Below are 23588 nucleotides of genomic sequence, written 5' to 3'. Positions count from 1 at the left end.
TAGCATACTAAATCGAATCCACTGATGGTGAATCGAGCAGCTTCATCGACTGCTATATGTGTTTCTTGTATGTAGGCAGATAACATCTGCCTGATGCTGTATCGCCAGTTGACCAATAAGAACGCGTTTAGCAAAGGACAGCTCCTCAACATTAAGTTGGAGGACTCGAAGAGCAGGACCAACAGCTTGAAAGCTGACAGGAGCTGCTTGTTGCTGGCTTTGAAAGTGACTGGGATCCATGTGGATTCAGTCGGCTAGGAAGGATCGTCAGTTTCTACTCACGAGATGCACCACGGGAAGGTCGATCCAATGCACCCCAGAAGAGACAGTGAGAGAAGCACACAGCACAGTCCACTGTCATGGAGCTGCTTCTCTGTTATTCTCGGTGGTGCTTTTGATGACATTCAGGGTCTCCTATATGGTAAGATATGTGCTCTACCCTCCTCTCTCCATATTTCTTTGTCCTATACAACAACACTAATAACTACAACTATAAAAGAATAAGGGCAACAAAATGGAATAAATAAATATTAAAAAATTAAAAAGTAAAGTAGCTGTGGGTATTTTGCCCAATAATTCCTGCGGGATAGATTTCTCTTCAGCAAAGAACATGGACACTTCTCCTATTTAGATTCTACCCCAATTCTAGAGCTGGGACCTTTAGTGACAACAAAGGATTGGCAGTGACCCAGTGCTGGAGCCTGGCAGGGAAGCTGGCAGCCCAGGGATCCCAAAGGAATTTTGCAAGTACTTCAGCTGCTGGGACACAGAACCCACAGTCACTAAGAAGTGCAAGGATCCATGTGAAGACTTTGTACCTTACACAAACCAGAGAAAAGAACATGCCCCATTACTAGGTGTTCCCTGGTTCTTCTGACTTCTTACCTCACAGAACTAGCATAGGAGAATGAGGAGCCAAAAGTGGAATGTGGCCAATTTCACCAGATTCTCTCAACTGCTACTTCCGCCGGATTCAGGAAAGAAGAACACTGACAATTCTATTTGTTCATTTAGTTAATTGGTGAAGTTATTTTCTCTTGTTTCTTTTTTCCTGATAGAACAATAAATAGAGAGGTAATTTCTGTGTTCCACACAGTCCAAAACACTTCATATACGTATATGTGTGTGAGTGTTTGTGTGTGTGTGTGTATTAATGTTTTTTCAAGAGTAGATTCATGGTTTCCCAAAAAATTTTGGAAAGAATTAAAGAAACTATATGTATTTTGCATGTAATTTCAATTTTTCTAGTGAAAATATTAAATACTGTCCAGACAGATTGTTTCCAAGACTTTGCAACTGTCTGTAGCCACTCTGGTGAGAATGGGAAAATTACATTTCCTACTTTAAGATTGAAAACAAGCACTATTTTCTGGCATTTTGTTCCTCTTGCAGTTGTCTCTAATGTCATTCGTATTTCATGTTCCTCTCTATAAATATCACAATAGACAGTAATTGTGTAAAATGTTTCTGTGTTTGTGCTCTGATGAGTCACCTATCATTATAGATCACACCGTGTTAATAGGTGAGCTAAATTAAAGTAGAGAAATATGAACACAACTGATTGAATGTCTGATGTCATTGCTTCCAAAGAAGAAACACTCATGCCTGAGAAATTAAGCAATGTGACTTTAGTGACTGAATTTCTGCTTATGGGATTCCCTGGTGACCAGGTGCTACAGGGACCCTGTGCCTCTGTGTTCTTCCGGGTTTACCTGGCAGCTCTGCTGGGAAATCTGCTCATTGTCACCCTCACCTCCCTTGACCAGTGGCTCCAGACCCCCACGTACTTCTTCCTGAAGATCTTGTCTTTGACTGATATCTGCTACATCTGCACCACTGTCGCCAAATGCATCATGAACACCCTGACCCACAGCCACTCCATCTTCTTTGTGGGCTGTGCCTCCCAGGTTTTCCTAGTCCTCTTTTTTGGCAGGCACAGAGTATGCTCTCCTGCTAGTGATGTCCTACGACCCTTATGCTGCCATCTGTCACCCTCTGCACTATGAGGTCTACATTAACAGAGGGGCCTCTTTGCACATGGTGTCAGTGGTGTGGCTCTGTGCCTTTGCCTATAGACCCCTCACATGGCAGGGTCAGTCTCTGCCCATTTCTGTGGCTCCAATGTAATGCCTCAGTTCTTCTGTGATGTTCCCTCCATGCGTACACTTGTCTGTTCCGGGAAGAAATTCTAGAATATGCATTTGTTGTAGTTAGTTGTTGTTTTGTTTTTGTTTGCTACATTTTCATGGTTATTTCCTATGTTCATATTTTCTCCACAGTTCTGAAAATGCCTTCTGATCAAGGTACGTATAAGTCCTTCTCCACCTGTGTGCCTCACCTCACTGTGGTGAGCTTGTTCCTGTTCTCTGCAGCTTTTGCATTTTGGGGTTCAGCTTCTAATTTTCCACCATCACTGAATCTCTTTATGTCTGTGATGTATTCTGTGTTACCTCCCAGCCTGAATCCCCTCATCTATAGTCTGAGAAACAGGGACATGAAGATGACCTTTGGCAAAACTTTTGGAGGAAGTAGGAGAAGAGCAGAGTGAGTTTTTAATGGTGATGGTTGGGTGCCTATTGTGTAGCAAATGGATTGGGCTATAACACATGGCTTTATAAGTATGAAGTGCCTGTTAGTTCTAGGTCTCAGCCACGTTGGATGCTGCATGTATGTGTTTCAATGGGCACGATAGTTCCGTGTATTAGTAATTTCTAATTTACTTGAGATATTCCAGTCATCATATTCAACATCAAGTGGCACTTAGTGTTCTCCATGTATTTTCTTCTATTTTAATTCTGCACCAATTTCCACTTGTAAGTTCAAAATGTATTCATTTAATTATAATCCTCACTATTATTCTTGCAAATTCTACTGCACTAGGTGCTTTACCATGTTACACCATTCTTTTTCATTTGTAGTCTCCATACTAATAGTTTCTTAGTTCAGGGAACATGGTTAATTCAACAATTACAAGGTTGGATTGGCAATTACTGCCATCTGAGCTATAATTAAGAGAAACTAAGAGTAAAAGATATTGCTAACTTTACTGGCAATCACCTAATGTTATCTGCCCTAATAAGGATGTTAGTTCTTAAATAGAACCTATCGTGTTTCAATAGAGAGGTTGATGAGAAATGTTGTTCTCAGATTCCCAAAACCACTTTCCTTAGTGATAATTCCCTCTTCTGCATTTCACTCTTCATATTTTAATGTTATGTTTAAATGTCTAAACTATTAAGTCCAGGTACCAGTACATTACATTTACTTTTGAATTTGTAGAGGTGAAGTTGTAGAGATGTGCAGAAGACATTAATGCTTCAGGTTCTGAGGCCCGAGTTTCAATACCTTGCACAACCTTTAATTAGAATGGAGTGGTGCTTCCCAAGGAGCTTGAAGGATTCATGTCAACTGAGACATGGCAAAAAGAGAAGAATGAAGACTGGATGATGTTACTTGTTGGTGGAACTTAATAAACAGGGACAGAAAGGGGACTGATAAGTAAAACTTGGACTGGATTTGGTGTATAGTACCAAAACAAAGCACGTTTTGGCAGGATGGAAGTAGAATGTTGTGATCAGGATTACTCTGGAGTCCTGGTAAATGATGTGGAAGAGGACCCAGGTTTTGGCTGAGAGTGTAAGGTGAGACATTTTACCCATGTGTCAATAACTATACTGTAAACTGTTCATCTCTCAGGCTAATGATAAAACATACAACGAGTATATACATAAGTGATTTTACTTTAGCTGCTTCAAAATTTTAGAATGTTCCTTCATTTGTTTCTAAAATATTACATCTAAATAGTTTGTTACTTTTCCTCAAGAAGGTTTTGGCAATTCTAGATGTTTTCAGGTTCCAGATAAATGATTGTTGTTTTTGTTCTATTCTCTTAAAGAAGCTTGGTGGAACTTTGATGGGTATTGCATTAAATTTGTATATGGCTCTGGGGAGAATATTCATTTTGATGATATTTATTCTTCCAATTCATGAGCATGGGATATCTTTCCATTTCTTGGTATCACTTGCTATTTCCTTGAGTAGCGACTCATAGTTTTCAGCATACAAGTCTTTCACTTCTTTGGTCAACTTTATTCCTAGGTATTTGATTGATTTTGCTGAAACAGTAAATGGGATTGATTTCTGGATGTCTTCTTCTTTAGATTTAGTGTTTGCATAAAGAAATGCCACTGATTTTTTGTACATTGATTTTGTAGCCTGCTACCTTGCTATATTGCCTAATAACTTCCAGTAATTTTCTACTGGATTCTTTAGGTCTTTCTATGTATACTATCATATCATAAATAAAATAAATATTTTAAAAAAGAAAATACTATTAAAAAAGACGACAGTCATTTATCTGGAACCTGAAAACACCAAGAATTGCCAAAACCATATTGAGGAAAAGAAACAGAAATGGAAGCATCACACTCCCATATCTTAAACTACATAACAAAGCCATCCTCATAAAAACAGCATGGTACTGGAACAAAAATAGGCACACAGATTAGTGGAACAGAATTGAAAGCCCAGAAAAAAATCCCAACACCTATGGGCATCTAATCTTTGATAAGGGGGCCCAAAGGATTAAATGGAAAATGGAGGCTCTCTTCAATAAATGGTGCTGGGAAAACTGGGTTGAAATATGCAGAAGAATGAAATTGAACCAAGCAAATGACCCCATCCAACAATGGGAAGAGGATTTGAAAAAAAACATTCAGCTCAGCGGAGATCGAAAAGGCTAACACACATATGAAAAACTGCTCTAGGTCACTGATTGTCAGAGAAATGCAAATTAAGACAACACTAAGATACCACCTCACTCCTGTAAGAATGGCATACATCAAAAAGGACAGCAGCAACAAATGCTGGAGAGGATGTGGGGACAGAGGAACTCCTTTACATTGCTGGTGGGAATGTAAATTGGTACAGCCTCTGTGGAGAGCAGTCTGGAAAACTCTCACAAGGCTAGACATGGACCTTCCATATGATCCAGTAATTCCTCTCCTGGGGTTATACCCTAAGGACTCATAACACCCAACCAAAAAGAGGTGTGTACTCCTATGTTCATAGCAGCACAATTTATAATAGCTAAAACCTGGAAGCAACCCAGGTGCCCAACACCAGATGAGTGGCTGAGAATGCTGCGGTATATACACACAATGGAATACTATGCAGCTATCAAGAACAATTAACCCACCTTCTCTGACCCATCTTGGACAGAGCTAGAAGGAATTATGTTAAGTAAACTAAGTCAGTAAGATAAAGATGAGTATGGGATGATCCCAGTCATCAACAGAAGTTGAGTAAGAAGATCTGAAAGGGAAACTAAAAGCAGGACCTGATCAAATTGTAAGTAGGGCACCAAAGTAAAAACCCTGTGGTGAGGGGTAGACATACAGCTTCCTGGGCCAGTGGGGGGTGGGAGTGGGTGGGAGGGATGGGTCACAGTCTTTTGGTGGTGGAAATGGTGTTTATGTACACTCCTAGCAAAATGTAGACATATAAATCAGTAGTTAATTAATTTGAGAGGGGGGAAAAACAGTTGTATGTCTCAAAGTTTCTCAAAACACAAACAGATTCTTTTTAATATATAGGCTATGTATTTGATATGCGGACTCTCTCAAAAGCCTAGACCAAGTAGATTAGAAGCATCCAATAGCACAGCTATATACAAGATACTGGATACTGTACAGCAAACCATAACAAAAGGACTTTTTAAAGTTAACCCAATTACGAAATAATGGGATGATAACATTAAGTATCGATTGTCTTTTTGAACCCTAAGACAGCAGGAACCTCACATCTCCACTATAGAGCCCCTAATTCCCCCAGTCCTGGAACCCTTGGATAGGGCCCACTTTCTCGTATGTGTCACACAATCCATACCAAATAATATTGCATCCACCGATCACAACCTAACCAACGCAACGATTGCCACCTCAACATGCTTCACCTCAGACTGTGTCCAGAGACTTCACGTGTGGAATGACAACCCATCAGATTCATTACTCAGGTGAGACCTTTCCTTTTACAGTACACTCTAATTTCATCTCAGGTGGTTCACTTTCTAACAAAGTCCCATAACCTAGATATACCCCAGTTTCTGTGAGAGAGAGCTTATGTTCACACGTATCCATAAACTACTGCAAAATATATACCTGAAAGCAGAAGTACACTAGAGTTTGCAGTGAGTACCGCCCAAACACTTCCTCTCCACTATTCCAAGCTTGGGATCCATGATTGCTCAACAATTTGTTTGGCTTTGTATGTTAACTCTCTTTTCAATCACCAGGTTCCAGATGCCACCAGGATGCTGGCCAGGCTTCCCTGGATTGAAGACCCCACCAATGTGTCCTGGAGCTCAGCTTCCCCAGAGACACACCTTACTAGGGAAAGTGAGAGGCAGACTGGGAGTATGGACCGAACAGTCAACGCCCATGTTCAGCGGGGAAGCAATTACAGAAGCCAGACCTTCTACCTTCTGCAACACTCAATGACCCTGGGTCCATGCTCCCAGAGGGTTAGAGAATGGTAAAGCTATCATGGGAGGGGGTGGGTTATGGAGATTGGGTGGTGGGAATTGTGTGGAGTTGTACCCCTCCTACCTTATGGTTTTGTTCATTAATCCTTTCTTAAATAAAAAAATAAAAAATAAATAAATAAAATAAATAGTTTGTTAATGTTAAATGTGTGTCTTTTCATTCCTTTATTGGGGGCTTAATAGTTTACACTAAACCTAAAATACAGTAATTTGTACACATGTAAAATTTTGTCTTAATTTAAATGAATTTAATATTTATTTATGATTATTATACATGTTATGGCAAAATATTTTGTTTACAAACGTTAACAATACAAGATAGAATGGTTGGGTGAGAGCATCACTCTGCCCTATGAATCTAGGAATTGAACTTGGCAGCTCAAATTCAGAATCAAATCCACCATCCATTATCTGTACTGCATCCTATCCTCAGCTGGAAGGCATTTCAACTATTTTAGTTCTTATTTCATTATCCTAACCATATCCCTTCTTTAATAATTCTGACTATATTCATTTATAGGGTGGAGACAGTCAGAAATTTAGAGCAAAAGGAACGAAGCTGAGAGAGAAAGAGGGGAAGAGAGAGAGAGAGAAAGAGAGACAGAGAGAGAGAGAGAGAGACCTGCAACACTGCTTCACCTCTCATAAAGCTGTCCCTCAGCAAGTTAGCATCAAGGGCTCAAACCTGTGTAGTCTTGTGCTCAAGCAGATGCTGTACCACTCAGCCTGTTTCCCTCTTCTTTTTCTATCTTAAATTCTTCTTCTTTTTTACTCACTTGATCATTTCCCTTATCTTTTTATTCATAAATTTTTATTTGTAAAAAGGAAACACTTATAAAAAAAAAAACCCAGATAAGTGGGGTACAACTCTACACAATTCCCGCCTCCGGAACTCTGTATCCCATCCCCTCCCCTTATAGCTTTCCTATTCTTTAACCATCTGGGAGCATGGACCCAGGGTCATTGTGGGATGCAGAAGCTGGAAGGTCTGGCTTCTGTAATTGCTTCCCCACTGAACTTGGGCTTTGAAAGTTTGATCCATATTTCCAGCCCACCTCTCTCTTTCCCTACTGGGTGTGGCTCTGGGAAAGTAGGCCTGATTGGTGATGTTGTATGTCCAGGCAAGTCCGGTAGGCATCATGGTAACATCTGGAACGTGGTGGCTGAGAAAACAGTTAACATGTAAAGCCAAACAAATTGCTGACTAATCATGAACCTACAGGCTAGAATAGTGCAGATGAAGATTTGGGTTCTCCATTCTGAAGATAGCTAGTAGGCCTCTTGCAGTTGTATTCCAAAGGAGTATAGCCATTTCCCTCATCTTATGCTTACTATCTTTTCTATCTTATTTCACTGTACACAGTTTACACATCTCCTAACTTCCTATATGAGTTTTCCTTGCTTTTTCTCTTTAGATGTTCTGTGGATCACAGTGATATTGGTGGAGCTGCAGCTGGTGACAGTGATATGGTGTTGCTAATGTTATAAAGATGACTATGGTGGTCTGACAATGAATGACATGTCTGTGAGTAGACTATGTGATTCACTTGATTTTGTCCATTCATCTGCACTAAAACATTTCTGCATAATTTTTTTCTCATATAAAGATTGAAATTTTGGGGACTGAGGATAAGCATAATGATTATGTGAAAGAATTTCATGCCTGAGACTCTAAGATCTCTGGTCCAATCACCTGCACTAGGATAAGCCAGAGTAGAGCAGTGGTCTAGTAATTCTCTCTCTCTCATTCTCTCTCTCTCCATCCTCTCTCTCCTCACTCTCTCTCTCTCTCTCATTAAAAAATGAAAGACAAAATAAATACAATTTTCAAAGGGCAGATGACATCACCAATGTGTACTGGAACCTCACTTCCCCAGAGAGCCCTCCACTCACACCAGAAATATAGAGACAGGTTGGGAGTATGAATCGATCTGCCAACACCCATGGTCTGTGGTGAAGCAATTACAAATGCCAGACCTTTCACATTCTGCATAGGTGTAAGGATCCCAGTTCGAGACCCCTGTTCCCCACCTGCAGGGGCTTCGCTTCAGAAGTGGTGAAGCCGGTCCGCAGGTGTCTTTCTTTCTCTCCCCCTCTCTGTGTCCCTCTGTCTCAGTGTATCTCTGTCCTATCCAACAACGATAACAGCAATAACAACAATAATAATAACAACCACAATAAACAACAGGGGCAGCAAAAGGGGAAAAATAGCCTCCAAGAGCAGTGGATTCATAGGGCAGACACCAGACCCCACCAATAAATAACCCTGGAGGCAAAAAGAAAAAAAAGAATTTTGGTTTATACTCCCATAGGAATTATAAAACAAAGAAATTTCCAATGGAGGGGATGGGATATAGAACTGTTGTGGTGGAAAATGTCCATACATGGGATTGTACTCCTGTTATCTTACATTCTTGTTGATATTTATTACATCACTAATAAAACTAAATAAGATTAGAATAAATAAGTGAAAATGAAAAATGCTAAATTTTGCTCCCCTTTGATGAAATGAGGGGAAGTGCGGGGTGGGATGAATCAGGAAGAGAAGGAAGAGCACTGGGTGACTTCACAAGTGGGTGTACCTCTGAAAACAGTGTCAGATAGAAGAACAGAGCATGGAATTCAGACTAAGGGTGGTGTGCTGCACCAAAGCAAGGGATTCTAGAGAAGGAATGGGATTTGGAGCTGGAGGAGTTTGGGGGCATAGGTTGGGAATGAAAGTATTCTTTAGACAGCTATCACCTGTGGGGGGGGGAGATGTGGCCACGTGTAGACACTTATGCTGTAAACCATTAACCCCACAATAAAATGCAAAAAAATATATGCTGGATAAGAATTTAATCAAATTTTTTTCGACTGTAACAAGGTAATTAACTATATACACACTTTGATATCATTCACAAACACTGCAATCATCCAGTGGGTTCTATTCCGATCCTTTGTGCACATTTAAAAAATATTTCTGAACTGTAGAGGCAGCACATTGTTCCTGCACAAAAGTTACATGTGTGAGGCTCTGAGGTCCCAGCCTCAATCCCTAGTACTACCGTAAACCATAGATGAGCATGGCTCTAGTCTCTGTCTGCCAGTCTGTCTTTATATTTCTGTGATTAAAAATTAAAAGGAAATATCTGGGAGTCAGGCAGTAGTGTAGTGAGTTAAGCACAGGTGGTGTGAAGAGCAAGGACTGGCCTAAGGATGCCTGTTGGAGCCCTCGGCTCCCCACCTGCAGGGGAGTTGCTTCACAGGCAGTCAAGCAGGTCCGCAGGTGTCTGTCTTTCTCTACCCCTCTCTGCCTTGCCTTCTTATTTTCATTTCTCTCTGTCCTATCCAACAGTGATAACAACAATAATAATAATAACAACTAAAACAATAAGAAACAAGGACAACAACAAAGGGAACAAATAAATGAAAAATAAAACACTTTTTAAAAAGGAAATATTTAAAGATAAAACATAATTTTAGGGATGGGGAAATAACAATACAGTTTTACGAAAGAAAAACCTTCATGACTGAGATGTCGAAGTCACTGGTTCAGTCTCCTACATCCCCATGCATTTGAGCTGAGCAATGGTTTGATAAAAATAAAAATAATCGGGAGTCGGGCTGTAGCGCAGCGGGTTAAGCGCAGGTGGCGCAAAGAACAAGGACCGGCATAAGGATCCCGGTTCGAGCTCCGGCTCCCCACCTGCAGGGGGAGTCGCTTCACAGGCGGTGAAGCAGGTCTGCAGGTGTCTATATTTCTCTCCTCTTCTCTGTCTTCCCCTCCTCTCTCCATTTCTCTCTGTCCTATCCAACAATGACAACAACAATAACAACTACAACAATAAACTAATAAGGGCAACAAAAGGGAATAAATAAATAAAATAAATATTAATAAAAATAAATAAATAAAAATAAAAATAATCAACACAATATTTCTATGTATTTATAAAACAACACTCATCTAAACAGTGAAATAAATCTATCAACAGTTGTTGCATCAACTCTTGATAATGATTTCTTCAAATCTTGGAAAATTCATTGACAGAAAAATGATTCATCAATAAAAGCCACAAAGTCTTGGTGTAGCCAATCAAAGAGGAAATCTCCAAGGCATCGTGATGAGTTGGAGAGACACACAAGGTCCCCCATAATGATTGCACTCATGGTCATGACAATGGCTAATCTGCAGGGTGGAAGACAAGCTCAGTGGTTGCATACATGAGAGCTGAGGCAGAGGTTGAACCAGGAGCTTGAAGCTGTAATCAGTAAGCACTGAATAAAGGAAAATTCAGGACCAGGTGGCTTAACTAGTGAATTTTACCAGGATAATTAATGGTAGTAACACAATTTTTATAAAAGTTTCCACATGTAGAAATGAAAAAGTCAACCAAATTTATTTAGAATACTATCTTTACCTTCACCAAAACCACTCACAATGACCAAATACAATGCCCATATCCAGCAGTGTAGCAGTTATAGAAGCCAAGCCTTTCACCTTTGTGCACTCCATAATTGACCCTGGGTCCACACTCTCAGAAGGATAAAAAATAGGAAAGCAGGGGAGTCCCTTCACAGGAGGTGAAGCAGGTCTGCAGGTGTCTAACTTTGGCTCCTCCTCTCTGTCTTCCCCTCCTCTCTCCATTTCCCTCGGTCCTATCCATCAACCTCAACAACAATAATAACTACAACAGTAAAACAACAAGGGCAACAAAAGGGAGTAAATAAATAAAATATTTAAAAAATTTAATAAAAAAGAATGAGAGGACTTTTATTCAGTCAGACATCACCACTGCTATAATTAAGAAATTAATAATTCCATGTCTTGATCAAAAAGAGTTGTCCTTTTCTAAATTATCCTAGTTGTTCTAACTTTTATTTTATGGCTTTAAGAAAAACCCAGTATTGAACTGGATCATAGCCCATGTTCAAGAGGGGTTTATTCCAATAATTCAAGAATAGTTGAACACACAGAACACTTATGTGAATATACATTTGACAAAATAAGGACAACAATTATATGATGGACGCAGTGAAGTAAAGAAGGCAATTGATGAATGAAATTCAGTACTCTTGGAGAACATGATAAAAATCAACAATTTATAGTGGGTTCAATGCAGTTCATGGTTAACATGAAAATTGTTCGCCCCCAAATGTTAATGACAGGCTAAAACAACTCATACTGTGTTAAGGCATAGGACTTGTGAAGCAGGGATTCCTATTTGTCCACTGGAATCACCAGACATCAGGGCAACTAGTTTTACCATAGTATAGGAAGTAAGACCTAAAGGTTTCATCAAAAATAAAAGAATGTGACATTTACAAAGCAGAAAGAAAAAGCAACTTGTTCTGTTTTCAAATGACCGTATATTATAGGTATAAAACCCCCTGAGGACTACCAATTAATAGAAGTGTACATAACCACCATTTCCACCACCAAAAGACCATGTCCCATGCCATCTTCTTTCTCCCACTCCCTGCCCAGTGAAGCCGAACATCCACCCTCACTCTCAACTCAGGGATTTTACATTGACTGACTACTCTAGCCACAGGTCCTTTGGAATAGAACCAAAATATGCCTACTAGCTGTCTACCAAATGGAGACCCTCCCGCCAACCCTTCATCTCCCCTATTCTGGCCTTTAGGTTCATGATTAGTCAACAGTTTGTTTAGCTTTATATGTTAACTCTCTTTTCAGCCACCAGGTTCCAGATGCTACCATGGTGCCAACCAGACTACCCTGGACAGACAATCCCACCAATGTGTCCTAGAGCTCTACTTCCCCTGAGCCCTCCCCCACTAAGGAATGAGAGAGACAGGCTGGGAGTATGGATCCAACTGTCAACGCCCATGTTCATCGGGGAAGCAATTACAGAAGCCAGACCTTCCACCTTCTGCTCCCCAGAATGACCCTGGGTCCATACTCCCAGAGGGTTAAAGAATAGGAAAGTTGGGAATTGGGTGGTAACACAGTGGGTTTGTGGTGTGAAGCACAAGAACCAGCAATAAGGATTTGGGTAGGATCCTCAGGCTCCCCACATGGAGAGGTGTTGCTTAACAAACAGTGAAGCAGATCTGTGGGTTTCTATCTCTATTTTTTTATTTTTTATTTAGGAAAGGATTAATTAACAAAACCATAGGGTAGGAGGGGTACAACTCCACACAATTCCCACTACCCAATCTCCATATCCCACCCCCTCCCCTGATAGCTTTCCTACTCTCTATCCCTCTGGGAGCATGGACCCAGGGACATTTTGGGATGTAGAAGGTGGAAGGTCTGGCTTCTGTAATTGCTTCCCCGCTGAACATGGGCGTTGACTGGTCGGTCCATACTCCCAGTCTGCCTCTCTCTTTCCCTAATAGGGTGGGTCTCTGGGAAAGCGGAGCTCCAGGACATATTGGTGGGGTCTTCAGTCCAGGGAAGCCTGGCCAGCATCCTGATGACATCTGGAACCTGGAGACTGAAATGAGAGTTAACATACAAAGCCTAACAAATTGTTGAGCAATCATGGACCCAAAACTTGGGATAGTGGAGAGGATGTGTTAGGGGGATACTCACCGCAAACTCTAGTGTACTTCTGCTTTCAGGTTTATATTTTGCAGTAGTTTATGGATAGGTATGAACATATGCTCTCTCACACAGAAAATGGTGTATATCTAGGTTTTGGGACTTTGTTAGAAAGTGAACCACCTGAGATGGAATTAGAGTATACTATGAAAGGAAAGGTCTCACCCGATTAATGTAGCTGAAGGGTTGTCATTCCACACGTGAAGTCTCTGGACTCAGTCTGAAGTGAAGCATGTTGAGGTGGCAATCGCTGTGTTGATTAGGTTGTGATGCAATATTATTTGATATGGATTGGGAGAGACATACTGGAAAGTGGGCCCTATCCAAGGCTTCCAGGACTGGGGGAAGTACAGGCTCTATAGAGGAGATGTGAGGTCCTGCTGTCTAAGGGTTCAAAAAGACAATCGATAGTTAATGTTATCTTCACATTAATTGGTAATTGGGTTAACTTTGAAAAGTCTTTTTGTTAGGGTTTGCTGTACAGTACCCAGTGTCTTGTATATAGCTCTGCTATTGATTGCTTCTGATCTACTTGGGCTAGGCTTTTGAGAGAATCTCCATATCAATTTCACAGCCTACATATTAAAAATATATGTACACTCCTAGCAAAATATAGACATATAAATCACTAGTTAATTAATAAGAGAGGGGAGAAATCAATTGTATGTCTCAAAGTTTTTCAAAACACAAACTGAATCTTTTTATTATATAGGCTGTGTATTTGATATGTGGACTCTTTGTCCCCACAACCTCTCCAGCATTTGTTGTTGCTGTCCTTTTTGATGTATGCCATTCTTACAGGCGTGAGGTGGTATCCTAGTGTTGTCTTAATTTGCATTTCTCTGACTATCAGTGACCGAGAGCAGTTTTTCATATATTTGTTAGCCTTCTGGATCTCCTCTGTAGTGAATGTTTTGTTCATATCCTCTGTCCATTTTTGGATGGGGTCATTTTATTTATTTATTTATTTTTTGGTGCAAAGTTTGCTGAGCTCTTTATATATTTTGGTGATTAGTTTCTTGTCTGATGTATGGCATGTGAAGATCTTCTCCCATTCTGTGAGGGGTCTCTCTGTTTGTTTAATAGTTTCTTTGGGTGTGCAGAAGCTTTTCAATTTGATATAGTCCTATTGGTTTGCTTCTCCATTAGTCTTCCGTGCAATTGGGTTTGATTCATCAAACATGTCTTTGATGAATCAAAGGAACGTGTTTTACCAATGTTTTCCTCTAAGTATTTGATTGTTTGATTGTTTCTGGTCTGTCATCGACGTCGTTGATCCATTTGGAGTTGATTTTTGTTTCTGGTGAGATAAACTGGTTCAATTTCATTCTTCTGCATGTTTCAACCCAGTTTTCCCAGCACCATTTATTGAAGAGAGCCTCCTTCTTCCATTTAATCCTTTGGGCCCCCTTATCAAAGATTAGATGTCCATAGGAGTGGGGATTTATTTCTGGGATTTCAATTCTGATCCACACGTCTGTGTGCCTATTTTTGTTCCAGTACAGTGTTGTTTTGCAGATGATGACTTTAAAGTATAGTTTAAGGTCTGGGAGTGTGAAGCCTCCATTTCTGTTTCTTTTCCTCAATATGGTTTTGGCAATTCAAGGTGTTTTCAAGTTCCAGATAATTGATTGTAGTGTTTGTTCTATTCTGTTAAAGTAGCTTGGTGGAACTTTGATGGGTATTGCATTACATTTGTATATGGCTCTGGGGAGAATATTCATTTGATGATATTTATTCTTCCAATCCATCAGCATGGAATATCTTTCCATTTCTTGGTATCAGTTTCTATTTCCTTGAGTAGCGAGCGACTCATAGTTTTCAGAATATAAGTCTTTCTCTTCTGTGGTTGTCTTGATTCCTAGCTATTTGATTGATTTTGCTGAAACAGTAAATGGGAGTGATTTCTGGATGTCTTCTACTTCTTCAGATTTAGTGTTTGCATAAAGAAATGCCACTGGTTTTTGTACATTGATTTTTAGCCTGATATCTTGCTATATTGCCTAATAACTTCCAGTAGTTTACTGCTGGATTCTGTAGGTTTTTCTATGTATACTATCATATCATCTGCAAATAGTGAGAGCTTGACGTCTTCCCTTCCATTCTGTATTCCTTTGATTTCCTTCTCTTGCCTGATTGCTATGGTAAGAATTTACAGTACTATGTTGAAGAGTAATGGTGTCAGAGGACAGGCCTGTCTAGTTCCCGATCTGAGGGGGAATGCTTTCAGCTTCAGTCCATTGAGTATGATGTTGGCTGTAGGTTTGCTATATATAGACTCCACTATGTTGAGTAATTTCCCATCTATTCCCATGTTTTGTAGAGTTTTGAGCATTAATGGTGTTGGATTTTGTCAAAGGCTTTCTCTGCATCTCTTGAGATAATCATGTGGGTTTTGGCTTTGCTTTTATTGATGTGGTGAATGACATTGATTGACTTGTGGATGTTAAAGGAGCCCTGCATTCCTGGGATGATTCCCACTTGGTCATGAATGACAATCTGTTTGATATGTTGCTGTATCCGGTTGGCCAAGATCTTGTTTAATATTTTGGCATGTATGTTCATCAGTGATATAGGTCTGTAGTTTTCCTTTTTTGTTGTGTCCCTCTCAGCTTTTGGTCTCAGGGTGATGTTGGCTTCATAGAAGGTGGAAGGAAGTATTCCTGTTTCTTCAGTCTTGTGGAAAAGCTAACTGTTTCCTGAAAGTTTTGTAGAATTTGTTTTTGAAGCCATCTGGTCCAGGACTTTTGTTGTTGGGGAGATTCTTAATAAGGGTTTCAATTTCTTTGTCTGTGATTGGTGCATTTAGATTTTTTAGTTCTTCTTGGTTCTGTTTTGGAAGGGCATATGCTTCTAGGAATTGTTCCATTTCTTCCAGATTCTCTAGCATAGTGATGTGTAGTTCTCCATCGAAGTTTGTTGTTTTCGACGGGTTATGTTGTTTTCAATGGGCTGGCTTCACGGGCGGGTAACAGACGACCAGGGACTCATGGTTGAGCTGTAGGCAGTATCTCTTTATTCATGCAGGGCGCAGCACAATCTAAGATGAGCTAAGCTAATCTCAAGGTACAGTACTGTAAAACTCACAATGCTGTCTTTATATATACTTGCCAAGTAAGGTGGAAACAGGATGTGACATAGAGAGAGTGGAGAGAAAAGTGACTGGTAAAAAACAGAGTGTGACAAAGAGGGGGCAGATTAGGCGAGAATCCTATCACTGAACCACAAATGCCCTGGAGGGAGGGTGGAACTTGTTAACAGTGGTTATGTAAATAGAATGAAGTGGTTATGTAAATAGAATAGTGTTAAGCAGGGGGGATTTAAACCAAATGAAACAGAAGGGGTCTCATGCATACCAACAGAAGTTTCGCATGATTCTTTGGATTTCTGTGGTGTCACTTGTGATATCTCCTCCATCGTTTACAATTCTATGAATTTGAGTCTTCTCTCTTTTTTGTTTGGTGAGTCTGGCTAGGGGTTTGTCAATTTTGTTTAATCTTTAAAAGAACCAACATGTCGCTTCACTGATCTTTTGTATGGTTCTCTTATTTTCGATGTTGTTTATTTATGCTCTAATTTTAGTGATTTCTGTCCTTCTGGTTGCTTTAGGGTTCCTTTGTTCCACTTCCTCTAAGTGCTTGAGGTGTGCAGTAAGGTCGTTCATTTGAGCTTTTTCTTGTTGTTTAATATGTGATTGTATGGCTATAAGTTTCCCTCACAGTACTGCTTTAGCTGTGTCCCAAATATTTTGATAGGTTGTGTCTTCATTTTCATTTGTTTCCAGGAACATTTGAATTTCTTGCTTGAATGACTGTCTGACCCAGTGGTTCTTAAGGAGTGTGTTGTTTAGTTTCCAAATTCTGTGACTTTTCATAATTTTCTGTTTGTTGTTAAATGTTAGTTTTACTCCACTGTGGTATGAGGAGATACTTGGGATGATTTCAATGCTCTTTAATTCATTGTTGCTGGCTTTGTGGCCTAACATTTTGTCTATCCTTGAGGATGTGTTATGTGCACTTGAAACGAAGGTGCATTCCTGTTTTTTGGGGTGAAGTACTCTGGAAATGTCCAAGAGGTCTAGTCTGTCTATCTCTCCATTTAATTCTCTTGTATCTTTTTTGATTCTCTTCTTTGTTGATATGTCTAAGTGTCAGAGTGGTGTATTGAAGTCTCCCACTCTTATTGTATTACTATTGATGTATTTTTGAAATTCTTTCAGTAAGTGCTTGATGTATATAGATGGTCCCTCATTGGGTGCATAGATGTTAATAATTGTTAAGTCTTCTTGGCTGATTGATCCTCTAATCATTATGTGATGTCCTTGCCTATCTTTTATTACTTTAATTGATTTAAAATCTATTGTGTCTGAGATGACAATGGTTGTTCCATTCCTTTTCTGTGGTCCGTTGGCCTGTAAGATAGTTTTCCATCCTTTCACTTTAACTCTGTGTTTATCTTGTTGTGTCAGATGGGAGTCTTGCAAGCAGCATATGGTTGGATTATGTTTTCTGATCCATCCCCCCACTCTGTGCCTTTTGATGGGTGAGTTTAAGCCATTGGAATGTATTGATATTATGCATTTAATGTATTGTCGTGCCATTGTTGAAAACATTTTTTTGTTTGTACTGATATATTGCAAGTATTATAGTGATGTTCTTATTTATAAGAGGTCTTTTAGAACCCCTTATATGTCCGGTTTGGTGATGGTTGCCTCCTTTAACTGTTGTTTGTCTAAGAGGGTTTTGATCCCTCCATCTAGTTTGAATGAAAGTCTAGCAGGATATATTATCCTTGGTTGAAGCCCTTTTTCATTCAGGGCTCGATAGATATCTTGCCATTCTCTTCTGGCTTTGGGAGTCTGAGTGGTGATGTCTGCAGATAATCTTATCAGTTTTCCCCTGCATGTGACTTTTTGTTTCTCTCTAGCAGCCCTTAGGATCCTTTCTTTATCCTTACTCCTTTTAATTGTAACCTTGATGTGTCTTGGAGACTTCAGGTCTGAGTGGATTCTGTTTGGAACTCTCTGTGCCTCTTGAATCTTGATGTCCTTTCTGTTATTCAGGTCTGGTAAGTTTTCTTCTATTATATCCTCTAGAATGTTTGCTTCCCTTTGCTCTCTTTCTTTCTCTGGCTGGCCAATTATACAAATGTTACTTATTTTGAGATCATCCCATATGTCTCTGTTGTTGTCTTCAGTGTCTCTCAATCTCTTTTTGAGTTCTTTCACCTCTTTTGTCATTTTCTCTAACTCATGCTCTGTCGGACTAATCTGTTTTCTGCCTATGTTAGTCTGCTTTCCCTTGCCTCAGCTTCTTCCCTCATTACAGCTATTTCAGCTTTCAGTTCTCTAATTGCATCAAGATAATCAGTATTTTCCTTGGGGGTCTCAACTGTTGTTTCTCTGATACTGCCATTCATTTCCTCCAATGTTGTAATTAAAAAGCAGTGAAAGGAAAGATTTTTGATTACATTATTTTTAACTTAATTTCATATAAATTTCTTAATTAGCTAGGATGAGTAGGTAGGGGAGAGTCTGTAGAGGAGGTAGGAGTAAGGACACAAGTTCCTCCCACAATAGATAAGATGCCCTCTACCCTACTAATGAAAGATACCCTAAGAGTTAATTCTGATTAACCTATGGGGGGAGATATATGCTTTTATATAATATTGATAATAAAATATAAAATTGAGCTGGGTAAAAAAAAAACCCTGTCCCAGATTACCTCAAACCTTGTGATCAGAGGCAGCTGATTGTTAAGAGAAAAAAAAATTTTTTTAAATCCTCAGGACTAGACAAGTATAGCTGAAATAGACAGTTATGCTAATCTGGTATCCACTGCATATTCTAAGGGCAGCTAAAGGAGGAAGGGAAGTTGAGCAGAGATACTCACAGTGAGAGTCCACTCTGAGTCAGAATTCTTCCCCAACTAATTGCCAAATGTGTATCAGTGAATTCAAAAAAGCACACTGTTTGGTGGTGTGGGGGATAGGGCCTGTGGCTTTGGAAGCCGTAGGATTAAGGAAGAAAGGATGACAAGAATGAGAAAAAGAAAAGAAACAGAGAGAAAGAAAAAGAAAAGATAAGAAAAAAAAACATTAATAAAAGAGTGGTGTGAGGAAAGTTTTTTCTTTATTTATTTTTAATTATTTAATTAGCTATGCGCGTTGGGGTGGGGTGGTTGGCTACTTAGAAAGAAAAAAGGCCAGAGGTTTCAGACAGGAATAGACTTAGAATGAATGATAATCCCTGGTGGGACAGGAATCTTGGTAAAGATAGAAGCTCAGCCAGGGAGCCTGCTAGGAGGTGGTCCCCAGAGATGGGTTATGGGGGGGTTGCGGGGGTAGGAGAAGGAGGTGTGCTTTGGGATTAATAATTTAAAAGAAAAAAATGGTTTCCCTTTTTTTTTACTCTGTCTTTTAACCCAAATTAAGTTATAGTCACTCCCTAGTGTCACTGCTAGGACCCCTTATTGACTGGCCTACTAAAGGCAGAAAATCCTACCGTTTCCAGAAGATGTGGTCAGAGCTCGAGCCAATAGCAGCTTCTCAGTCTGCCATCTTCCGGGAACCTCAGTTTCTATCTTTCTTTCCCTTCTCTGTCTTCCACTCCTCTCTCCATTACTCTCTGTCCTACCCAACAACAACAGCATCAATAACTATAAAAAAAAGGGAAACAAAAGGGAATAAGTAAAAAATATATTTAAAAAAAGAATAGGAAAGCTATCAAGGTAGGGGACTTGATATGGAGTTGTTGTGGTGGGAATTGTGTGGACTTCTACCCCTCTTATCCTACGGTTTTGTCAGTATTTCCTTTCTATAAATAAAAAAAGGGGGAAATCTTAAGGACATCATCAAATATGGTTAGAGCCATTATGTAAATCCTATAAAGTCACAGGAGGAAAAATATTCAGCTGTGATTATGTACAAACAATTAACAGAAAAGAATTGAGGGCTCAGAGCCACACAGAAGAGAGTTAAAAAGTACAATATACATAGGAATAAGTTTTACTAGGGAAATAAAAGAACTGCTCACTAAAAGCTGAAGACACTGATAAAGGATGTGGCACTTTGGGGTATGCATCTCCAGAGAAAAAGCCATCATTAGAAGAAAAACATGTCACTTGAAAAATAGTTCCACAGGTAGAACACTGGACTTTCTTACCTGAGTTTGAGTTCTGATAACCAGCACTACATACTATAGTGCTGCTTGGACTTGTCTCTCTGCTCTTTTCTCTGCATCATGTGAAATTCCCCATCATATATGTAATAAATGAGATAATTCTTGAATCATCCAATAAAGTTTGGCTCTTTTAGAAAAAAGATGATATGCCACTTATATGGCAGCATTATTAGCACTACCCAAGTTTAGGAACAGATGAAGCATCCATAACACAGACATGAATAAAAGTTGTGCTGCATAAATAGATAGCTACACTAGTCAATCTCAAGGAAGCTAGACCTCTGACAACATAGATTAGCAGAGTGGGGGACACATAATCATTAGTGAAATAAGTGAGACTGAGAAAGCCTACTTGAGAAATCAAAACTCCAAAATGGAAAAAATAAGTTTCTGAGAGGTAGCTCACTTAAGGCATTGTATTGCACTGCCACACAGTGGTGCCAAATTTGAGCATGCCTCCAGCACACTGAAGGAAGCTTTGGTCCTGTGGTCTTTCTGTCTCTTTCTCTGACACTCTGTCTTTCTCTCTCTCTGCCTCTCTATCTGAAAAGAGGATACAGATATTTTTCTTTAAGTGTTCCAATTGCATACTTTCTTCTAATCATGGTAACATACCAAGCACTCTCACATAATGAGCCATCACCCACAATAAACTGCATTCATTATTTTAAAAAAAGTAAAAAAAAAAAAAAAACAACCCTATATTTCTGTTTATTATTGGGTAGAGTTAAAGAGAAATTCAGGTAGGAGAAGAAAGTAGAGAGAGGAAGAGGTAGATATACCTGCAGCCTTGCTTCACCATTTATGAAGCTTACCCCCTGCAGGTGGGGGACCAGAGGCTTGAACATGGGTCCTTGAACACTTAACCAACTATGCCACCACCTGTCCCCCATTCATTAATTTTTTAGCAGCAAGAGGAAGTGGAGAGAAGAGACAGAGAAGCACACAGCACAGGCGAACATCACGAAGCTGCTTCAGTGTTGTCCTCTGTGGTGCTAGTGATCACATTCAGGGCATCCTAGATGGTAAGCCGTGTGCTCTACTGGGTCAAAGTATCTACTGACTTCATATATATGAATCAGATATGCTAGTGAAAAATGATTAAGATTTCCCTCTACTTCCTGAGGGATGAATTTCTTTTTGGAGAAAATAATGAGCATTCTCCTCCTTAGTTCCCATCCTAATTACATAATGGAGATCTGTGTGAGCAAAGGAGGAATGACCTTGACCCAGTGCTGTAACATCTCAGGGAAAGTGGCAGCTGACAGGACCCCACAGGAATTGTGCTGGTACTTCAGCTGCTGAGATAAGGAATCCACAGCCACTGCTAAGTGTAAGAGTCCTTGTGAAGAGTTTGTACCTCACACAGACTATTGCGCCACTCTAATGAGGACATAGAACTAAGGGATGAAACAGAAAATCATGTCCCATCTCTCGTTGTTCACCGCCTCTTCTGATTTCCTCCTTGACAATCTAACAGGAGAATGGAGAGCCAAAAATGGAATGCGATCATTTTCATAGTAGATATCTCAGCTGCTACTTCTGGCTTGAGAGAAGAATAATTTGTATATTTCTATCTGCTCACTTAATTATTTGGTGAGGTAATTATTTTCCCTTCCATGTTTTCTCTCTTTGATAGACTAAGAAATGTACAGGATCTGCTGAAGAACATCCTTAATTTTGTGTTCTCAGACCACCATGTTTTTGCATGTGTGTGTACATTAGTGTTTTGTCAAGAGTGAAATTCAAGATTATTCCTCAAGAGTACCTGGATGTAATCAAAGGAAACACATATTTTGCATTTAATTTCAATTGCTCTGGAAGATGTTAGATACATTCTAGTCATATTGCTTCCCAAGGCTTTGTAACTATAACCACTCTGATCAGAATGGAGACAACATCCTTCCTGTTTCTGGAGAGACAATAGGCACCATTTTGCTACATTTTTCTTTCTCATGATATTGCCCTTAACGCCATTCATATATAAATTTTTTCTCCATAAATATCACAACAGAAGAAACTGTGTACTGCGTTTTTGCTCTGATGAGCCACCTATCACTCTAGATCACGTCATGTGAAGAATTGAAAGCAGAGTAAATGGAATGAACACAACTGATTGAGCCTCTGATATCTTTTCTTCCACAGAAAAAAACTCTTGCCTGAGAAATGAAGCAATGTGACTTTTGTGACTGAATTTCTGCTCATGGGAATCTCTAATGACCAGGTGTACAGAGACCCTTTGCCTCTGTGTTCTTTCGGGTTTACCTGGCAGCTCTGCTGGGGACCTGCTCATTGTCACTCTCACCTCCCTTGACCAGCAGCCCCATTCCCCCATGTACTTCTTCCTGAAGATCTTGTCTTTGATTGGCATCTGCTACATTTCCACCACTGTCTCCACGTGCATCATGAACACCCTGACCAACAGCCACTCCAGCTCCTTTGTGGGCTGTGCCTCTCAGGTTTTCCCGGTCCTCTTTTTGGCAGGCACAGAGTATGCTCTCCTGCTAGTGACTGTTATGCTGCCATCTGCCACCCTGTGCACTATGAGACCATCATGAACAAAGGTGGCGGGGCTCAGAGACTGTGTCTATAGATCCCTCCATGAGATAGGAACATTTTCTACCTGTTTCTGTGGCCCCAATGTAGTGCCTCAGTTCTTCTGTGATGTCTCTCTCTGCTCACACTTGTTTTGGGGATGAAATTCTAGAATATGCATTTATTGTAGCTAGCTGTTTGTTTTTGTTTGCTTCATTTTCATGGTCATTTCCTATGTTCATCTTTTCTCTGCAGTTCGGAGAATACCTTCTGACCAAGGCAGGTTGAAATCCTTCTCCCCCTGCTTTCCCCACCTCACTGTGGTGATTTAATTCCTCTTTTCCACATTTTTGGCATATTTCAGTTCAGCTGCCTATTCTCCATCATCACTGAATCTCTTTATGTCTGTGATGTATTCTGTGTTACCTCCCAACCTGAATCCTGTCATTTATAGTCTGAGAAACAGGGACATGAAGACGGCACTTTGCAGTTTTTGGACAGAAAATGACAGCTGCAATGTGAATTTTACAAATATTTATGATGAATGTCTATTGTGTAGCAAATAAATTGGGCTTTAATAATGGCTGCAAATACACACAGGTATCATATACCTGTGAGTTTGGGGTTTCACCTACATGGGTGCTGCATGTCTTTGGTTAGATGGGCAGGCAATGCAGTGTATTTGCAATTTCCTATTGGCTGAAGTATTCTAGTCATAGGATTCAACGGTGGCACATCTGGTTGAGCTCACATGTTACATGTCGCAAGGAGCCAGGTTAGAG

At 39.9% G+C, this 23588-nt stretch overlaps 1 pseudogene; it reads left to right on the top strand.

Moving 5' to 3' along the window:
* The first annotated feature begins 1601 nt into the window (after positions 1–1601).
* LOC132540291 (olfactory receptor 14A16-like) lies at positions 1602–23372 on the top strand (annotated as a pseudogene).
* The last annotated feature ends 216 nt before the right edge of the window (positions 23373–23588 follow it).

This window comes from Erinaceus europaeus, chromosome 9 (genome assembly GCF_950295315.1).
Source record: "Erinaceus europaeus chromosome 9, mEriEur2.1, whole genome shotgun sequence".
Lineage (NCBI taxonomy): Eukaryota > Metazoa > Chordata > Mammalia > Eulipotyphla > Erinaceidae > Erinaceus > Erinaceus europaeus.
Note: the sequence above shows the minus strand (reverse complement) of the source record. Positions and strands in the feature narration are given on the sequence as shown.